Here is a 20,060-nt window from a genome sequence, read left to right on the forward strand (position 1 = left end):
AAACTGAGGAGGAAATTACAGAATTAATCCAGCCAAAATGAATAGACCACATTTCAGTTATTTCCATCAGATTTCAAGTAAAAACAACTAACAGCTTGTGAGTAACCCACTAAATAATAGTTCTCAGAGATTACTTTCAAATGATTTTTCAAAAAAATTGTTAGATGCTCAGACTTCTCATAGGCAATTACAATTTGAAAAGTCAAAGAAACAATAAGCTGTGAAGCATTGATTCACTTCAAAATCATAGAAGTTACTAGTGCAAGATTTTGTTATGCAGGCTATTTAAAAGAGACTGAAGCAATTCCACATATATTTATGCAAGAACATATATATATATGTGCGTCTGTATGTATGCATCTCAAAACCTCAAAAACAGTGACCATTAGAGCTCAGGGAGAAGATGCTAGACATTAGATTATTCTCCAGTCTATCAAACAAAACCATAACGGTCTAAGATTAGTGGGTTATCAATTCAAATGGTTAAATGAAGGCTAGACTCCAAAAAAAAAAAAAGCCCTGAACATCAACAAACCAATCCTTGCTGTAATTCAAACAAATCTGTAATGGCTTAAAAAGTAAACTGTGAAATAATAAAGCTACATGACACAAGAAGTCAGAATTTAATGGCATTTTGGCCTTAGTCTGTGTTTCAAGCTGCAGTTTATTTGGAAAAAAAAACCACAAAACAAACAACCAAGACACAAAAAAACCCCACCTCTATTTGAATTAATTTGATTTTTATCAGTAACTGCTAAATCAAATTTAGGATAAATTATATGTTTGGTGATTATGCTAATCCCACCACACTGCTACATCCAAGTTATCCACGTAAATGAAATGTAATCTGTAACTTGCAGAAAAAAACAATTTTGTTAACAATCTCATCTTCTGGGGCATTGCTAATTTTAAAGGTTTTCTTTCTATTTATTTTGCTCATATACTCTTTATATAAAGTCACTAAACACTAATAGAGATTCTTAAGTCTTTCATGAGTCAAAAGAACAGCATAGAATTTCCAATAATGAACCAGTAATTATCACAATCTCGCCACCACCCATCCAAACAAGTGTAGTTAAAGCAGGTTTATTTTTTACTTTGTGCTCACACAGGGAAGTAAACACAATGAAAAAGACGATCCAGCTTCTTTTATCAAGGGAGCACCTGTCTAGTTTTTGGCTCCACTCTTGCATTCTGCTCTAATATTCTCTGGATAAAGCTGTACCAAATTCATAGTTTCTCTCCAGTAAGTTTCCTGCAGAATCAGGATCTCAAAAATACCAAAACATCTGAGTTATTGCATAGTACCACAGCTTTTTAAAAATAAATGCAAGTTCTTACTCATTACAATTGTGTTGCATTCACATGATTACCAGCAGCCATCATATGTGATACACCATCTGTGCATGTGTGGATTAATACCAATACTTCTGCAAGGAGCTTGAAACTAGCATAAGAGAACAGTTTGTAAGTGGTTATGGATATCTTGAGACCATGCAACTATGTTTTATGGCAATGTTCCAGAGAACCTGCTGCATACTTCTATATACAATCTGAATGATATTTCAATGATAAAGCAACATTCTAACAGTCTTTGCTAAGTATTTTTTCTTATTAAGATTTTGACTAACATTTCATAAAATTCAATAGTTTTGAAGAGCCTGGTTTTCTGAAAAAGCCTCTTTTTCAGAAATTTGCAGTACCACTTTCTACTTTTTTTTTTTCCTTTTCTTTTTGAAAGAACTTCAACTTAGCCTTCAATCTTGCACATGCGGTTTTACATCTGAAACTAATTAGAGACATTATTTACCTACCTACCTGATGGCATGTGCAGGTAGTTCAGACATTTTTCTTGACTTCAGTAAGATTACTCTCCTGCCATCATAAAGGAAAAGTGGCCAATCAGACACAGGTATTTTACTTGTGAGAAATGCCTTGATGAATTGCACTTAATCTGAAGAGCTTTCTAATCATGTAAATTCAGAGCATTCTGACAAGCAAATATGTCTGAATCACACATATTTGCTTTAACTCAGACTGAAAAAATGACAGCAATTGCAGCACTCCGTCATCACCTTAAGAAAGCAATTATAGTAAAATATTACTGTCACAACTCCACAATGTATCAGGCAATATCCAAGGGCCTTTTAATAGTAGAGTATAGCTCCATCTTACCATTTTAGATGTCCTGTGGTGCAATTGGAGACAATTGTCAATGTCCAAAAGGAAAGAACATTTTTGCTTGATTCAGTTATAAGCAGCAGCAAATTAAAGTAGGCATGAAACTATTCTGACTGTATCCATTAAACATGGACACTTTCCAAAACATCTAACCTTGTGTGAATGTATTGAGTCAAACAAAAGAAAGAAGAGATAGGTCTGAGTCTGCTAATTCTTGCTTTTATTGACTTGATAGTTATTACTTTGAAGATATGTATTGGACTCACAAAATTTTTCTGTGGTACACACCACAGAATAAAACACAGATTTCAGTAAAGGTGCCAAAAGAAGCGTATTAGTGATGGCTTGCTTTATTTTTATCATTTGTACGTTAGTTTGCTTGGAAATGAAATGCATCAAAGCAGGACAAACACTCAGTCCACTGGCTTATTTATTTATAGAAAAAACACTCATGATATTATCATACTTCTTCACTTTGTATACAATTTCTGTCTTTTCTGTGGTTAGGGTTCCCAGTGAGTTTTTACTGATACCAAGACTGAGTCTTATTCCTTCTACTGGTCTAAAACAACAGCAATATTCAGAATTACTCCATTTATTCCATGGTTTATGATGTCATTCATTAAAAATCGACCTTTTCAGACTATATTATGAACTGTTCTATGAGAAACCAAACCAATAAAGCCTGGCTTCATATCCAAAATTACTACATCACTCCTCAGTCACCAAAATACCTCCAGCTTACCTCCCTTACCATCTTGCAAGACTTGCTAACTTGTGATACTTCCAGTTCCTGCCACATCCACTAGCTCTTCTCCAGCCTTTCCCCTTCTAGTGAGCATCAGAACATTTGCTAGTGAGGTCCAGACCATCGCTGCATACAGCCAGCCACAGTAACTAGTAGCGCTCCTGAGCTTCTTTTACTGACTTTTCCTCAGCTGGCAACAATAATTTGGGCCTCATCTCTACCTAGCCACTGATTTCCCAACAGCTTTTAGGAATGTCTATGAGGTCTTTACCACTCTATTAAGCTTAGCAGAATAGTAAAGAGGCAATCACACAAACTGCAGCTTCTTGGAAAGGCAGGCCACAGCCAGCGCCATTTAAAAGCCTTACATGTAGAGACCTCTTTTTAGCCTCTGCTTTTGCTACTGTTATTCCAACATGTTATGCCTCAGTCATGTCAGTGGCTCTCCAGGAGAGGAAGACACTGTTCATTTTACATAGAAGTGGTGTAACAAATGACCAGGCAATAATTCAGCTTTCAAAGAACATTGCTGCTTTTCTTCTTCTGCATTCAGTCACTCAACTGCCCTGAATGAAATAAGAACATGAAAAATGTGGGGTGTTTTGAAAGTACAAATAAAAGCATCCACCAAAAATGTTTGTATTGATTTAAGTTCAGAATAAAATTAAAAATATTTTTAGCCTGAAAATCCACATATATGGCCAGTGAATATGTAGTCCAAACACATTCCCATTAAGAAAAAATCCTACTGGAAGAGCATGATGGAACAGTTCAATTCTAAGTACTCAAAGTACTTTGAATCTTCTTATAAAAGTCAATTCTGAGGGGCTTGTATCTCCTCCACAAACTCATATTGCAAAACAGCATTTGAAGAATGTTTTATTGTACTTGCCTACATTACTTATTAACCATTCTCATGTGATCAGTTTGATGATAGATTTTAAGGGTCATTTGCGATTTTCTAATACCTTTTTCAAAAGTGTACACATGGGGATACACATAAAGACATGTATATACACCAGTTGATTAAAGCAATCTATATTTAGTTTCTGTAACTTAGCATTTAACAAGCCACCAGTAACTAACTGTCTCCCAACCTTATGCATATCATTCACTTGTCTACTTTTTCCTTTCGTTTTTAAAATCTTTCATGCATTTTCAAAACCCTAGGAAAAAAATGGATAGCTCATTTAGAAAAGATCTTTAGCTGAAAAAAAAAAGGTTGTGGCTTCAGAGTTACTTCACTTTGTACCAGCTGAAGATCTGCCTCAGAATTTATACAGCAAACATACCAATCTTCAAGCACTGTTACAGAGAGCTTTGTAATTTCTTAAGTCAGAATAACTGGTGCGAGAAAAAAGAAGTTGACAGAATAGAAAGAAATTGGGGAGAGAAAAAGAGCCCTGAGCAATAAATTACTTGTAACATCATTTCTCCAGTTTCATCCCCCACAAACTCTCCAGTGGAAAACAAAGAGGGAGAACTAGTGATGCTTCATTTCATTCTTATCTACAGATAGCACCCCAAAATTATAATTTCTTTAGGACAGTAGTTCAAAGTTAACCCACCCACAGGTCCACACTGACTCAATTGCAAAACAGACTTCCCAGCAAGGCAAATGCGGAAGCTACAGATGGATAGTTGTACTACCTGGTACGTGCTGTGCAGTGAGATACGGGCTCCTTAATTAAGAAACCTACACATAACTGAAACAAACAGCCTCTGGAGGTAGATCTGTACCAAAAATCTGTAGCAGAAAAAAACCTACCTAGACTTTAGGAGCTTCTAATTGGGTGAAAGACTCATAATAGTTAACACATGTCTTTTGCGACAAGTTAAGAGGTTTATAGAAGAGTAAATTAGCTAAAAAAATAATTTCAAGATTTCCTTTAAATTTTATCTGTTACTGCCTGGAGACCATTCTCAAAACTGAACAAATCTTTCTGAATTATTTATTACAAAGAGTATTGGCTATGAAATCTACCCTTTATTCAGTGCTTAAGTATTTTACACACTGCATTTCTCCTGTTACATTCATGATACAGACAGTCCAAATGTATTTCAACCCATGGTTCATTTACTATTAGGGGCAAACCCTGATCCTCAGGCTTGGCTGTTATTTTTTGTAACTTGTGCATGTCTAACCAAAACCTCTTAAGATCAACAAGACAGTAAATGTGCTTCTGCAATAGCTATTGTATAGTGAGATTCCTAGTATTGCTTCTGTTTGTAATCTTTGCAAATATTTAACCCCCATCCAATTAGGCACAAATTCTGAACAATGAGACACCCTGACTCATGGCATCTATAATGCAGATAGGTCTCTAACTTTCGTGTTTGTTTAGCTTGTTAGCTTATAGGGACAGGGAGCATCTCTTGCAGTATTTGTACATGATCAAGTAGAGCAGAGACTCTAAACTCTACTGCAGAACCAAATGCTAACAGTTTTAATGTGGATCTGTTGTTCCTTTCAAGCAAATATGGAAATTAAGGGAACACCCAAAGTTCTATCTCAGACACACTAATCCTGTGAAAGCAGTGTCTCACCTAGTAATGGCTTTCCATAAATTAGGCAGCTAAAAATGGGTAGGAAGTGTGAAACCATTAACACTTTCTGTAGTGTAAATTCTCTCACTGCATGTGAAGAAAATCCAAGGCAGTAAAAATAAGAGATGAAGGTGTCAGTACCCGTCATGTTTAGATATGTTGTTAATAATTCAATCTTCCTCCTTTGGAGCGTATGGGTTTAGGATGAATCATTCTCTATTTCCTTTTTCAAATGAAAACTGAGGTTTTGTTGCTCACTAATTCCATATGTTTTCTTCCCAGCTATTAAAAGAGACGAAATTAAATATGGCTAATTGCGTGTGTTGCCAGCATCATCTCATAGTAGTACCCTACTGTAGCAATGTTTTGTGTGTTATCATCTTCCATACATCAGCACTGAAATGGAAATGATTGGTGATAAAATTGACAGTATATGAAGGAAAAGCCATACATGGCTTTGGGAAACATGAAGAGTTGGAAGAGAAGGAGACACTGCACTTTTGTATCCATGGGAGTAGCACTCTCTTTTACTCCACAGAGCAGGTTGGTTGCTCTGGGCTTGGCATGAACAGCACGTGCCAAAAGGGCACCACTGTGATTACCGCTTTGTAGAAGTGGAACATGATAAAATAAAGGTTGAAAACTGAAATTTCAGGGTTCTCAATGTAGGCATCACTATCAATTCAGGAAAAAAACAGCAGTTTTGTGGAGATGCAACTGCTCAAATGTGTAGAGAGATAAAGCAGAGAGGCAAACAGCAGCACCTACAGATAGTTCTGCATGGCTGCGCATTTAACTCAATTCTTTGACACAAATTTGGAGGACATCAGCAAAGGGAAGACATTCATTAAAGCTCTGGGACAATCATAAGCATGTAAGAGAACTACATAAATCATTTTTACTCACTTATGCTACTCAATTTAAACCATGATGTTCTATCTTCTCTCTTAATTCCCATTAAAAGTTGCTAATTCTGAAGGGGAAAAAAAAATCCATAAATATATACAATGGCTGTATTTGTCTTAGTTTTCCAACAAGATTTTAAATCTTCTTTGGTTCATTTGTCAATGTTTATATGGTGAAAATCTGTGCAGTGCTGATGTTGCCAATACCATAGTCTTTAAGACAGAGGGGTATTTTGATTGTTTTCAGCCTATTAAAACCATTATCCCAATTGAAATCCACTGTTTGTTCCCCCACTTAAAAAAAAAGCTCTGTCTTGCAGACAGGTGGTTTTAGAGGGAAATCTCTCCCCCCCCCTCTTCAAGGAGTTTTCAACCTTATGCATTCACTTGAACTTTCAAATCACTGCCTGCTTGTCTTATTCATGTTGTTGCTCTGCCCTGCTGTACCAGACGTGAGAGACCCAGGGCCTGTGGGCCATTTACACATTTCTCTTGATTTCAGCCAATTGTATATGGCTAATACAGGACTAGTACTATATTCCAAGAATCAGTTTGCTTTACTTAGATGCGTATTACAGACTGGGGACAAGAAGGAATGAGAAGATTCTGGACGCATCCTCTTCTACCTAGTATGGTATTATACAGTCCACAACCTTTGGCTTTTATGAACAGGGCTAGTTCCTGTGCAGACAATAGCCACACACTGTCCCTCTGTGAAATGTATTCTCTATTTCTCTGATGCTATAGACATATGACTTAACATAGTTGTTACTGTTTTGTTGTCATTAAACTTGCTATAAAGGATATCTCCACATAGAGGAGATAAGCACCAACAACACATCCTGTGTAAAGCAAAGTACTACTGAGAAGAAACAAGTAGTCTTCAAAGCCAGATTGCCTGAACTGGGACAACAGCCACCTCAGTGGACTGGAGATGAGGCCCCAAAACCAAGAGGCTGAATTCCAACATTTTAATTTGTCAAACAAATTCTCCATTTTAGGTAGTCTGAAAAATAAACAAAACAAATTGCCTATCCCAAAACAACCCATCTAATGCACACACACGCAAAAAACACCAGCCCCTCAGGATTTTATTTCTAAAGACAGAGCAAAACACTGAGTTATCAAATAGAACATGCTTTGCATCATAACGCTCATATGTGGAATAGCTCTTACACAGCATCATGGAAACATCTAAATTGAGCATTCTCTATACACATTTGTACAAAGCAGCTGTCAGTAAAAACATCAGCAATACAAAAAAAAAATCTGCATGCTCCTAGGCAGAGGTGTTTGTTCCTGTGCTGAATATCTTCTCACCTAGAAATCCCACACTTACATAGAGCATTAATATCTTCTCTCATAATCTTTGTAAGGTCAACTTACTTGTCTTTTTGATCTCTGAGTTAAGCATCCTGAACATTTACCTGAATATGCCCAAGAGCAAGTTCTATATAAAATCTATGTTGTACTTGGAAATACAAAATACACTATTCTGGAAAAGTAAAGCCTTCTCAAAAAGAACCCTATTTTGGTTATGGCAGTAACTATAAGGAATTCCCAGTTCCAAACACACCCAATTACTTGGACAGAGATCTAGTAATTAAAGATTATCTTTAATTACTTGAGTCTTTTTCTTTTTTTTTTTTTTTTTTTAATATGGGAAAGGAGAGCCAACTACAATATCTTCCCTTTGTTCCACTTTGATAACAGGAGGACAGACAGCACTAATTTCCTTCTCTGTGCAATAGTGAGGTGGTGTGATGTCTAATGTAGCAGTGGGTTGTGCATCCCAGTCTATCCTTGTGTCCTCTTCATTCAGTCTCTGTAGCTACAGTAAAAAGGAAGCAGAAGCAATCTCTTCCATCCCAAAGACATGCGATCCCTGATTCAGCCCTGCTATAGGGCTTATTGACAGACATGGTTTGGCAGTAGAAGCAATGGTATTGCCCAGGTAATTGTTCCTGCATGAATACTACATAGGGAAATTTAACATGTTTCTTCATTTTTAGCAGGGCAGAGATCCTATTTCTCCTCATTGCGCTCCCAGTGTACGTGTTCAGTACAAAGCCAGTCAGCCTTTGCCCAAAAAGCTCTTTAACTGGAAATAGGGAAAGGATGGCTTAGCATGACCACCTCTCTACCTCTGTGTGTACATAGCAAGAATACCTAGAGTTCTACTAGCTAATTAAAAGAGTTTGGGAGAGGGAAAGCTTTGCTTAAAATTTCAAGTCTCCATTACGAGACAGTATTGGGCTGTTTGGTTTGTTCAGAGGTCACACCATCTCTCATGTGCCTAGTATTTTTGCAAATGCTGAGGCATCCACGATGCTGCCATTTAAGATGCGAGGTTAAAGCAAAAGAAGCGTTCTCCATCCTGACAATTCTCATTTTTCCGTACTGCTTCTGAGAGAAGCATTTACAAGGTTGGGGCTTGGCAGAACAGAAAATGCAAAGGCTTTGGGGAAATTCAAAAGTTCTGTTTGGCGTAAGAAAGAGTCAAAGCCCTCACCTTAATTCCTCACATATTCTAAATTCATTTTCCTCTGAACTCAGCCTACAACCAGTCTTTTCTGATATGAAAGAATGAAGCCACATTTGCCTAGTTTATTCTCTCAAAGACACAGCCAAGAAGAATAAACACAGATTATTCTACTTGGACCAAATTAAAGGAAATTGTAGCTCAGAGCAGAGGGACTCCCTTTGTTTATTTGACAACATGAGGGAATTACTGTAGTCCTGTCTCCTGTCACCACTGACAGCCTGTTCGATACGCTTCTGCTGTTAGAGCCCCGAAATGCATGCTGCCATCCCAGTACAGATTCAAAGGAAGGCCATTTCCACAGAAAGTTAGGCTAGGAGCCCTCTGTCACTTGGAGCTGTAGTTGATGTTTGCTGGTTGGTGAATATATAATCAATCTGTAACTGAGCCACCTCAGGAAGGGAAAAGTCTCAAATATATGCGGACAAGTCACATTCACCACTGGGAAGTTGCAGGGAAAGGCAGATTTTGAGATAGACCATCTGCAGGTTAACAAGGGACCACAATGAAAACAGAACACTGTATTGAGCGTATGAGTCACCACCTAAGACACCTGGCTGCCAGAGACTGTTATGTGACTGTGCTGTCAAGAGACTGAATGCTGGCTCGGTGCAGCAAGCTGCAAGTATAAACACCTATATTTATCTCCTCTTCTACGTACGCTCACCAAGTTGCTATCCCCTGTCTGTTATTCACAATACTTCCCCACTGCCCTTCAATTAACAGGAGTTTTTCATTTTTTATCCTAAATCCCAGATGACAATTTTTTTAAAGATATGATGAAATCTTTATCAAGTACCTTCCTTTGCTATTTACATGCATAATACCATAAGCAACCTGCACAGTTTCAAAGCAAAACAAAGATTATATAAATAAACATAAGCCTTTGAAAAAAATCCTTTCAACTAGAGGAGTTTTGCTAATGGTTGCATATATCCAAACACTGAAGCACAACTACTCTCGTCCAAGATGGGGAAACAGCAGCCTTCGCTGTAAACCAGATTCAGTCCTAAGGACAAGCAATGCTAGAACAAACCCAGAGACAAGCACCATGACCAAACAACAACAACAAAAAGAAAAAGGTGCAGTCTTAAATTAAATTAACATTTGGCTAGTCCCTGGTTTTGTTGAATGTTTTACAATATTTGGGGATTTTTCAGGTTCACTCAGCAAAGTATGTAATGCTTAATTCATTGAGAGTTACCTTCTGAACTACATTTTTTTCTACTTTTTTTAATGTTTTCCTTCAAGTTATGCAATGCTACTGCAGAATCTCAGAGTGAAAGTATCTTGTACAGAATGATTTAGCTCTGAGCTGAGCCTGATCAAGAGCCAGTAGCCATGTTGTCTCTGAGGATTTTGGATTTAAACTTCCTAAACAGATATGACCTCTTAGATTCCTTTTCCCTTTGCAGCATAGCACTTAATCTTCTAAAGGACTTAAATACTAGCAAGCATTCAGTGCAATCAAACTTAAGGTTTCTGTAGTTCTTTTACTTGCTACGAGAACTACAGATTCCTCCAAGACTACAGCAAGTTACTCAGAAATCTTGGTACCTCTTGTTCACTGACAGTGCACAGGAATGAGAGTATTTCTGAGAGAGCAAGTCCGTTCTTTCTGGGTACAATGCTGCCTTCCCCAAGGTGCAGGCCCCCTCTTGAGTCATACACACACACTGTCTTGTTAAGCTCTTTCCTCTGCCCAAATACAGAGAGCGTTTGATTCTGTAATTGTTATGTTTTAGTCTAAGTCAAAAGTGCCTTCTTTCTGCATTACAAGTTTCACCATCCAGACTACTTATGAAATAGGAAAGGCTGGGAGAGGGGGCTCAGGACTGAAAACAGGCTTTATTTCTAAAACTGTGGTGGTGAAGGAGATCCTCAGCAAACAGCTAACTGAGAGTCAGCAACAAGAAACATATCAAGTTGCATAGTTTGTAACTGACTTTGCCAGGTGGGGGTTAAACAAGAAAAGCACCTGCCAGCTGTGATTTCTGTTAGGAGATCATTGTACTGCTAAAACATTTCAGTCTCTGCACAGAACTTAAAATCAAATCTGCTCATTTTCCCCTAGAGTTAACTGCATAAAACTGATTGTCACAAGAGCAATGAACCTGCTGATACAAGGGTCTTTGCTTTAACATTGTTGCTGTAGCCATGCATCAGTTATGAATATGAAATACAAGAGACCATGTTGTTTCATGTGCATGAAGTAATTGAGAACTGCCATGAAAAATGTGCATGTCAGTGTCAACATGCCAAGACACACAGGGCATGTTCTGCCCTTCCATTCCCTTGTAGTCTCCCTAAAATGTTCAATGCAAAGAGAAAACCATCAAAATGTTAAGTGACTTGAAATATTTTTGTACTTATATCATGTAGTAAACAAAGTTGCTGAAAAATGTCACTGTGTGATCTTCATATACGTGTGGGAGACAATATCACAGCTGTCAGGGAATGACTGTACAGCTCCTCGCTGGAAAGTACTCATCCAACATTTCAGAAGCAGACTTTATAGCCTGGTGGGTCTCTGCTAAACAATTGGGATATCCAGACTGTCGATTGCTTCCAGGAAGATATCTGCTGATTCATCCTGGCAGTATCCACTCTCAAGCTGAGCTCTCCCCAGATCCCAATCAGCAGAAAGGCTCTCAACTGCAGCACTGACACCAGCTCAGAGAATTCTGCCTTGAAATTCTTGGGTAAGCTGATGGGCTATATATGTCTTCATCAAATATCAGTCAGCTTTTGAATTGTAGGAAACAACCAGATACCCAAAGCCTCCTGGAAGGACTGTTTTGTCACTCAGTGCACTTGTGACTGAAAACAAACAAAGCTATATTTGTACACAACTGCGCCCTGCAAATATGAGTACTTGGCCAGAACCAGGCCTAGCAAATCAGGCCTGCAGCATCCACCACTCTCACCCCATACAAGGGATGCAAGGTCATTCTGCCGGTTTTGCTTACTGATGCTTAATCTGATGCCTGTTTAGGAATCTTCGCATTTTTACTTATAGTCAATTCCAATTATCTTGTGGTAACTGTTTTGTAAGATTTGATCCCACTCAGTATGTTTGGCAGCACGAAGTGCCATGCCAATCTGTTTAGCTGCTCGGCGATAGCACAAAGTGCTCTGTGCCTTTCAGGGTTAGATGACAACTTTGGTTTTGCTGCTATTGATTAAAGCTCTCTTTCTTTGCTTACCTTCCCCTTTCCCCATATGAATTGTCATTATGGGTGACAGCTGTTGGGTGTAGCTATTCTCTCTGTGCACAGGCTGGAAATGGATACTACTGGAGACATGTGAAGGAAAGAGAAGGGGGAAAGCTATGGGCAAACTTAGCCAGAGTTCAGGAAGCTTCCCCACAGATCATCCTAAAAGCGTGTGTGTGAGAGACTTTTTTTTTTCCCCCCTCTTTTTTTCAGTGTTGTTCAGGATCACAAAAAGGAGAGCAATGAGGAATGTCCGGTCTTAGAATTCCCCTCTAAACTCCAAAATAATGTACAAAACACTATTGATGTGGTAGTCTGTGCCAAAAGCTGGTAGATTACAGCAGATCAGGTTTATGCTTTCAAGCAGCAGTGCCCTTTGCCTTACTGCAGCAGACTGTAATTAAGGCCCTGAGTAGGGCCAGATTCACTAGCATGATAAAGAGCAGCTATTTTTGCATGTGAATTCAAATGAACAAATGTAATTTCTAACCATTAACCTCCTGAAGCAGATAACAAGTGGGTTTAGGGGTAATTAATGATTTTCATTGTTTCTAGGAAAGCTTTACCAGGCCCCGTCTACTTCTAAAATGCTGGCACATCGCCTGACTCAGGACCTCAGTGGCTAAAAGGGCAACTAGTATGTTATAACACCCCCCACCCTCCCAGAGACAGCACCCCAGCCTTTCTGTGGGTGCGGAGGAGATTCTAGGAAGCCTATGGAGCCAATTCCCAAGTCCTTTTCTTCACAGACCCACACTTGCTCTTAATAGGCAACCATGTTTCAGTAGAGCTGAGTACTTTGGGTGCATTGGTCCCTTTGAAGGTTCAGAGACTGATTCCAGCAAGAACTGCAGTTCACAAGCATCACTGGGAAAGCTCGCTCCTCACCTCTTCTCCAGAGGTACATGAAATTTAGACTGAGGAAGAAGATCTGGAAAGGCAGGGAAGATGCTGGGCTAAGAATCTGTCCTGCTTCTGACAGCCCAAAACCAAGAGGTACCTGCTACCAGCATGGATGTAAGGAGTGCTCTCTGCCAAGCGTGCCCATAGAGCTCCTGTACAGCTCCACAGACGAAAGAACCACCTCTGCAGCCATGCCCTGAAGCAACACAGTCCTTTGTGCTAATCAACAACCACCATCTTGCTAGATAAACCAGGGATTAAATCCACCATTTCTATAAATTACAAACTGAGCTGCAACAGCCACAGCTCTGTAGCAGGGGGTCACAACTCCTGTCTCGGTCAGCACACCACTCCTTGGTAACCTCGCTTACTGTTATAAACGCTCGTGACAAATTGGAGGAGCCAATTTGTATTGACAAAAAAAATCAAATTTATTAGCAAGCGATAAGAGAGCAAAACAGCGCTGGGCGGCCGGGGAGGCAATGCTCCGCCACAGGCCCGCAACTTTATGTTACCGTTACATTCCTTATATACATTTCATGTACCCCCTTTCTTGTAAGTCTCCGCCTTGTCCTGCTTCTTCTTTCCTCACTTGTGCAGGTCTGTTACTATGTAGATTCGGTAAATTTTCTCAAGGATGAGTATCCTTTGATTTAGAATGTCTTTTGATGTGGAGAAATACAGTCTTTGTTAATTGCAGCTGTTGTCCTTCCTCTCCTTATCTAGTAAGTTATAGTCATTGCTTTCCTCCCCCCTTATCTAGTAAGTTATAGCCATTGCTTTCCTCCCGTGACCCGTGACCTTCACGCATCACTTAAGCAAGTTTTTGTTATTTACACAAGGCATATGTTAACTCTCAATATGTCTCTTCACCCTTCTCGATTTCATGAACAAAGTTAACCCGTTCATTACACTTACTACCAGCAATTCCTATCTCTTCCAGTCTGCTGCATGTGACAGTGAGATTTGCTTCTCCTTTGTTATGGATCTGGACACCCTAACTTGATATAGCACATATGATTTTATTAAAATGTGCACTCTGCACTACTGAGACAGCATTTACAGGGGAACAGAACAAATAGCTTTTTCCAAACTGCCAAGCTATTGCAAGACACGGTGTAGAGAGATGGGAACAGACACCAAGCTCGAGAAGATTGCATTGAATATGAAAGATGAGAAAGCTCGCTTGCAGGGAGCCTGGGTTTTGTTCTCTGTGGGAGGAATATGAACTTTTACATTCAAGCCAAATTTAATAATGCATTCCAGTGATCTGCATTTATTATTTTTTTTAAACTCCCACATTTCCTCCCTTCCCAAATACCATATGTTTTCCCCTTCTATTACAGGTATTTCTGTGGCATCCACTACCAACAGGTTGAAGACGAAAGTGCTACCAAGTTACCATGGATGAAAAGTCAAAGTTTTGAATGTTTGGGAAACAGCCAATGTTAGCTTAATTAACTTCAACATATTCAGTTTTGACTGACCTTTTCAAACAGAATCACAGAAGCACTGAGGTTGGAAGGAACCTCTAGAGATCAACTAGTCCAACCCTCTGCTCAAAGCAGGGCCCACTGGACTGCTTAGGACACTGTCCAGTCAGATTTTTTAATATCTCCAAAAACAGTTCACAGAGCATGTCTCCTGAACACATGCACTATAGTCCTTTAAGAAGTTACTTAAACCCAAACTTTGCAACTTAATTTCAAAGAATGCAAAGTCTTTTGATAATTTTGTAACATAACATATTTTTCTGCATCCAGAATGGGAAATAAGAAAAACCTTTTCCCTACAATGACTGCATTTTTAATACTGTTCAATTTTTCAATTTCATTTTCCAATTAAAATGTTAAAAGTTCAGTATATAAATTCCCATCTGGATCTGGTGTGAGCAACTTAAAGGAAAATCAGCATCTATCCAGTACCAGGCACTAACAAGAGTTCAGTGCAACACTTATCACTGTGTATTTCCTCTCTTCGACTCTTTTCTAGACCATGTAAGGAGTTCTGTAAACACTGTAGACACTTCCTTTCCTGCTTAGACTTCAGTATAAGGACACCATTTGATGAAGCAGGACACATCACAGCCGCTGGTATATTCCCACAGCCCATCAGTTCTGTTTCTGTCTCCAGCTTCTTGCAAAGGCTGTCTCAATTCTGCATGGTATTGACAGGTTTCTTCATAATAAAAACTGCAGTGAAGTTCACAGTACTGACTCCTCACAAACATAAACTGTCAGCTATTTGGTGCTTCCAAACCACAAGCAAACTGCAGCTCTGATGTATAAATATGCAGTGACAACACTTGATTCCAATACATTTACCAGTTTACATTTAGAGAGCACTGCAATAGATGAGAACGTTCTTTAAAACAAACAAAAACCAACCAACCACAAAAAAAACCCCAAAACGCAATTCCTAGAACAATGTGGTTTTGATCTTCTAAAAGATTGTCATAGTGAAATCTCTGTTTTCTAGGAGAGTTATCTTTTGACCCTGTGATACTGAGTCCAGCAGGTGTAAGTTAACACCTGATAAATTAAATGTCTTTCTCATTTACTCTGAAATAGGAATACTTTCATTTTTTCTGCATATTTCTCATTAAATTTGGCATCTGAAAAGATCAAGGAACTTGATCAGGTAATTCAGATAATTTGGTCAGGAACTTCCATTCTAATTATTTCACCCAGTACAGAAGCTACAACATGATTGCAACTGACAAAACACTTACTTGCAAATGTACAGACAGATCTATTTCAATAAGTTACTACCTTACACAGAAAAACGTAAGGTTGTCATAACTGAGCAGTTAGAAGAAAACACCTTGCAATCATTTGGTGGTTGTCCAGTGGATAATGGAAAAGAGTTTAGAGGGCTCAAGTACACACATCACAGAAAAAGGAATTGCATCATTAAAAAACACCAGCCTAGTTACTTGCTGGCGATGGCTACGAAGAATACTGAATGATGTAGGTGAGAGGATATTCTCCAAGTCATAATTGCTTAAAATTAGCAGTTCAGTCAATTTGAACTCATTTGGGACAGTCCATGCTGCCCCTTCCAGGGCACCATAAACATTTGGCTAAAGCTGTCAGTGAGAATCTTCTATGCATTCTGCATCCTACAAATGGTGGCAGGAGGGCAGTGGAAGGAAGGGGAGAACAGGTTTAATACATTATTCTCCTTTCTTCAACCATGCCTGTTCACCCCAGGAGTGTTCTGTACACACACGTGCACACAAACATGGGTTTGCCTGGTGCTCTACAGCCTAATGATTGATTTTTCAGGAAGACATTAATTATGTAAATGGTATCTAAAAAGGGGAAATGCTCCTTTGGCAGACTGATTCAGCTTCTACTACAGCCGCTTTAAGTGTCCTGTAAGTCACTCCACAGCTGGAACTATCTATGCAAAATGCCTAGAAGTCAACAGGAACAAGCTATGGCCAATGCACAGCAGAACGAATGACGGCTAAGTCACAAGGAAAGGGACCACCAAATTAAATATATTTGGGTTTCATCTACCTCATGTTAGCCTGTTTTGAAGAATGTTTATTGTGACACATATTCAGTTTGTCTGTACTTGTCACATATAATTCCCAGTTGCTCCCATTCTGGGCTGATGTCCTCAAGACACCATTCAGTTTGATCTCTACACTTTCAAACACTCATCACCCAAATATCCAAAACATTTATGGCCTACTTGGGCCACCCTTATTTTAAATAGCAAGTGAGTGTATCAGGAATAACCATGTGAGCCGGAAGCATTTATTTCTAATGCAATACATGAAGAAGATCCTTGTCTGCATGATGCCACAAAAGAGCAAGTCAAGGGAAGCAAACAGTGAACAAAACACATTCATCCCTCTGTTGATGTCTCAAAGCAGCAGACTAAACAGTTCCTATTCCTAATGGCCTTACTTCAAGGCTCTTACTCAGAGCTGTGAGCTTTAGAACCAGCACTCAAGGGTCAGAATAGAACCATGCTGAAAATGGGGTCCTTTCCTCTTCTCAACATCCTCTTCTCATGTACACAGCCCTGCTCCACTGAGTACAGCCTGGTTATTTTCACTATGAACTCCATTACATCCCTTAAATGAGATCAACCCACTCCTTTATAGCTATGCTTATGTGAACCAATACTACAAGACCCTCAAACCACTGGTCCCTCTAGCTGACTGTAGGGGGCAGGGGGTAAACGTCAGAAAACGTCAAGACTGAACCTAGCTTCTCTGGGCCTGAGGCAGCTGGCCACCAGATGTAAAACCCCGGAGAGCTCCACTGGACTCAAATCCTCCTGCCACCATGGATTTCCGGAGCTCTTTCAGAACACAATTCTAAGGGAACACAGACACTTACCAGCACAGAACAGCTACATCACTCAGAAAATTTACCCCTCCATTTCATGCCAGTTATACTTTCCTAGGACATGCACTGGCTGCAAGCACTTTTGTAAGCCACTAAACTCCCTAAAAGCAGCAGATCAGTATTGTGTAGAGAACAGTACTAAATTGGTTTGTCTCTGCTGATCAGTACAAGAGAAGGGCAGGGTAGGGAGATTTTGCCAAGTTTCATAAAATTATACCCACAAAAGGAGGACTAAGTACTGCTCTACTAACAGTAGGAGACCTTAGCTATGCCATTCTTTTCAGAGAAACTGGACAGCCACTCAACCAGAACAGACTCATTACAACTGGTGGAACCATTTTAATCCCATCCATCCCCTCCAGGATGTACTCCTTGCTGCTCTAAAACAGGCAGAAGGGGTTTTTTTTGTTTTTTTTGTTTTTTTTTTTATTTTAAAGCTCTAACTGTTACCCGACGAATGAGATACTGCAAGGCAATTCTGCCCCCGGGGAGAGCCAGGTGCTTTGCTTTGCTGCTTGTCTCACAAAAGTTGTACCCTGCAATAGAGCACATTTGTATTGGCTTAATGTAATCAAAGGCACCCTGCTGTCTGGTCACTGACCTATCTGTAAACAACAGATGACATGACACCATGAGCTTCTATTATATATAATTACCTATTGAGATGTGACCATTGTAAAAGAAACAAAACCATATACTTCACCTGCTGCTGTTACTCTATTTTCCAGAGAGGAACAAACCTACAAGCACCTCAGCTTTGAGCACCATTTTCTTCTCCTCATCTCCCTTCACTTCTCCTCATATCTCCTCCAAATAAGTCTGTGTGCTCTCCCTTACACCTGGAACAATCTTCCCAGCTGCACTGGCATAGTCCAACCCCTCTCTGTTCTTGCTTTAGATCCCTCTTATATTCTTCTCTGTTCATTCAACCTTTTTATGTCACAGTTTCCTCTCCTCTGCCTGCACCAAGGTGAAATATGTCTGTTACCTGAATGTATCTTACCTGTCCTGGATTGTACTCACAGAGACTATAGGGACAGATTCCCACCTGATGTAAAGCAGTGCAGGTCTGCTGGAGTGATACACAATCATGAATCACAGAGAAGATGGTGAATAAGGAACACTGTTCTCTGACTTCCAAGAAGAAGTCCAACCAACTCAAAACCAACAGGAAGCAGCTTTTACACCCTGCATGATCCAGCTGTGGAGCTCCTTGCCACAGGATACTGCAAATGGAGCAACTAGACACCTTCTTGAAAGAACAACAAAACCCATTGGGAGTCACAAAATACAAAGAACTCTCCGCAGGTTCAGATGCTCCCTGAGCCTTAAATCACTGGAAACTGGGAACGTATTCTGGGAATACCACTGTATACCCGCTGTTTCCTTGTACCCTTCCCTGCACACTCCCTGCAAGCTGCTTTAGGGGACAGCACACCGGGATAGATGGAGTTGTCATTTGACCCAGTGAAGGAGTTATTTATCGACACTAGTTCACAACAGCTGAAGACACAGCATCGTGTCTCACGTGCATGTCTGTATAGGCACATGAGAAGAGTCCATGTTTGCAATACTCTATAGGTATAACAGCAGGAAGAAATAACCTCTACAGAGTATTTGGTGCTCACTAGCAATTAACTTTTATAGTCCAGTGAACTACAACTGTAGCTGCTGCTACAAGTCAGTAGCTAATACACATTTATCTCTGTTGTTCATCAGTAAATCAGAAGCTACTGGGACATGATATTCACGCAGATGTTCAAAAAAAAAATTTTCATTACAATATCTGGTAATGAAACAGAAGCCAACTGACACTGCTAATGACAAGCTGCTTATTTGTCTTGGCTTTGTTTGGATTATCAAACTGAAAGTCTATATTGCCAAAATAGACAAAAACTGCTTTTCCTGTTTCTTAGAATTTTTGTCAGAAGTCTGATGCAAGTCCCCTGCAGAAAAAGTATGACTGAGTCACATTATACATATATGTATCTATATCTCTCACCCTTTCCACTTTATTTACAAATGCTCTCATGAACACCTGTACACACCAAGACTGAAACATACACAAGTTAAGCATTATCACAGTTATTGCTTTGTGTCTGAACAGCTTACACTGTGTAATACTGAAGCAGCAAACTCTTGTATTAATCATTGAAGAACAGCTCACATACAAATAAAAGTATTTGATATCATCATCTAGTTCTTGACATAAACACAACTAGGCAACAGAAGCTTACAATGAACTGACTTTTGCTACTTTTTTTTTTGCTAGATTGAATTTGCTAGATTCAGTGTTTACATAAGGAATCTTCTTTTAGATAGCAACTTTTTTTGATGTCCAGAGAGTTCCTTGCTTTGGAAACATTTCAGACAACATGGACAGAAGCTTATTGTCCGAAATATTACATAGGAAATAGCATTAAAGAAAAAAGCCAACATTTCGGAATATGTGATTGTAGACTCTATTTTGAAAACCCCTTATGAAGAACAGTTGGTTATCAGAAATATTTTAACAGTAATTTAATCACAGATTGCCAGGACTGTTTCCACGCCTCATCTTGTCGGGATCAACCAAGCTCCAGTTCCTCCAAGACCACCCAATACCAGCAGATATTTGGTCCCATACATCACATCCGAGTGACTGTTTTAGAC

Source organism: Haliaeetus leucocephalus, unplaced genomic scaffold (genome assembly GCF_000737465.1).
Source record: "Haliaeetus leucocephalus isolate CR32 unplaced genomic scaffold, Haliaeetus_leucocephalus-4.0 Scaffold240, whole genome shotgun sequence".
Classification (NCBI taxonomy): Eukaryota; Metazoa; Chordata; class Aves; order Accipitriformes; family Accipitridae; genus Haliaeetus; species Haliaeetus leucocephalus.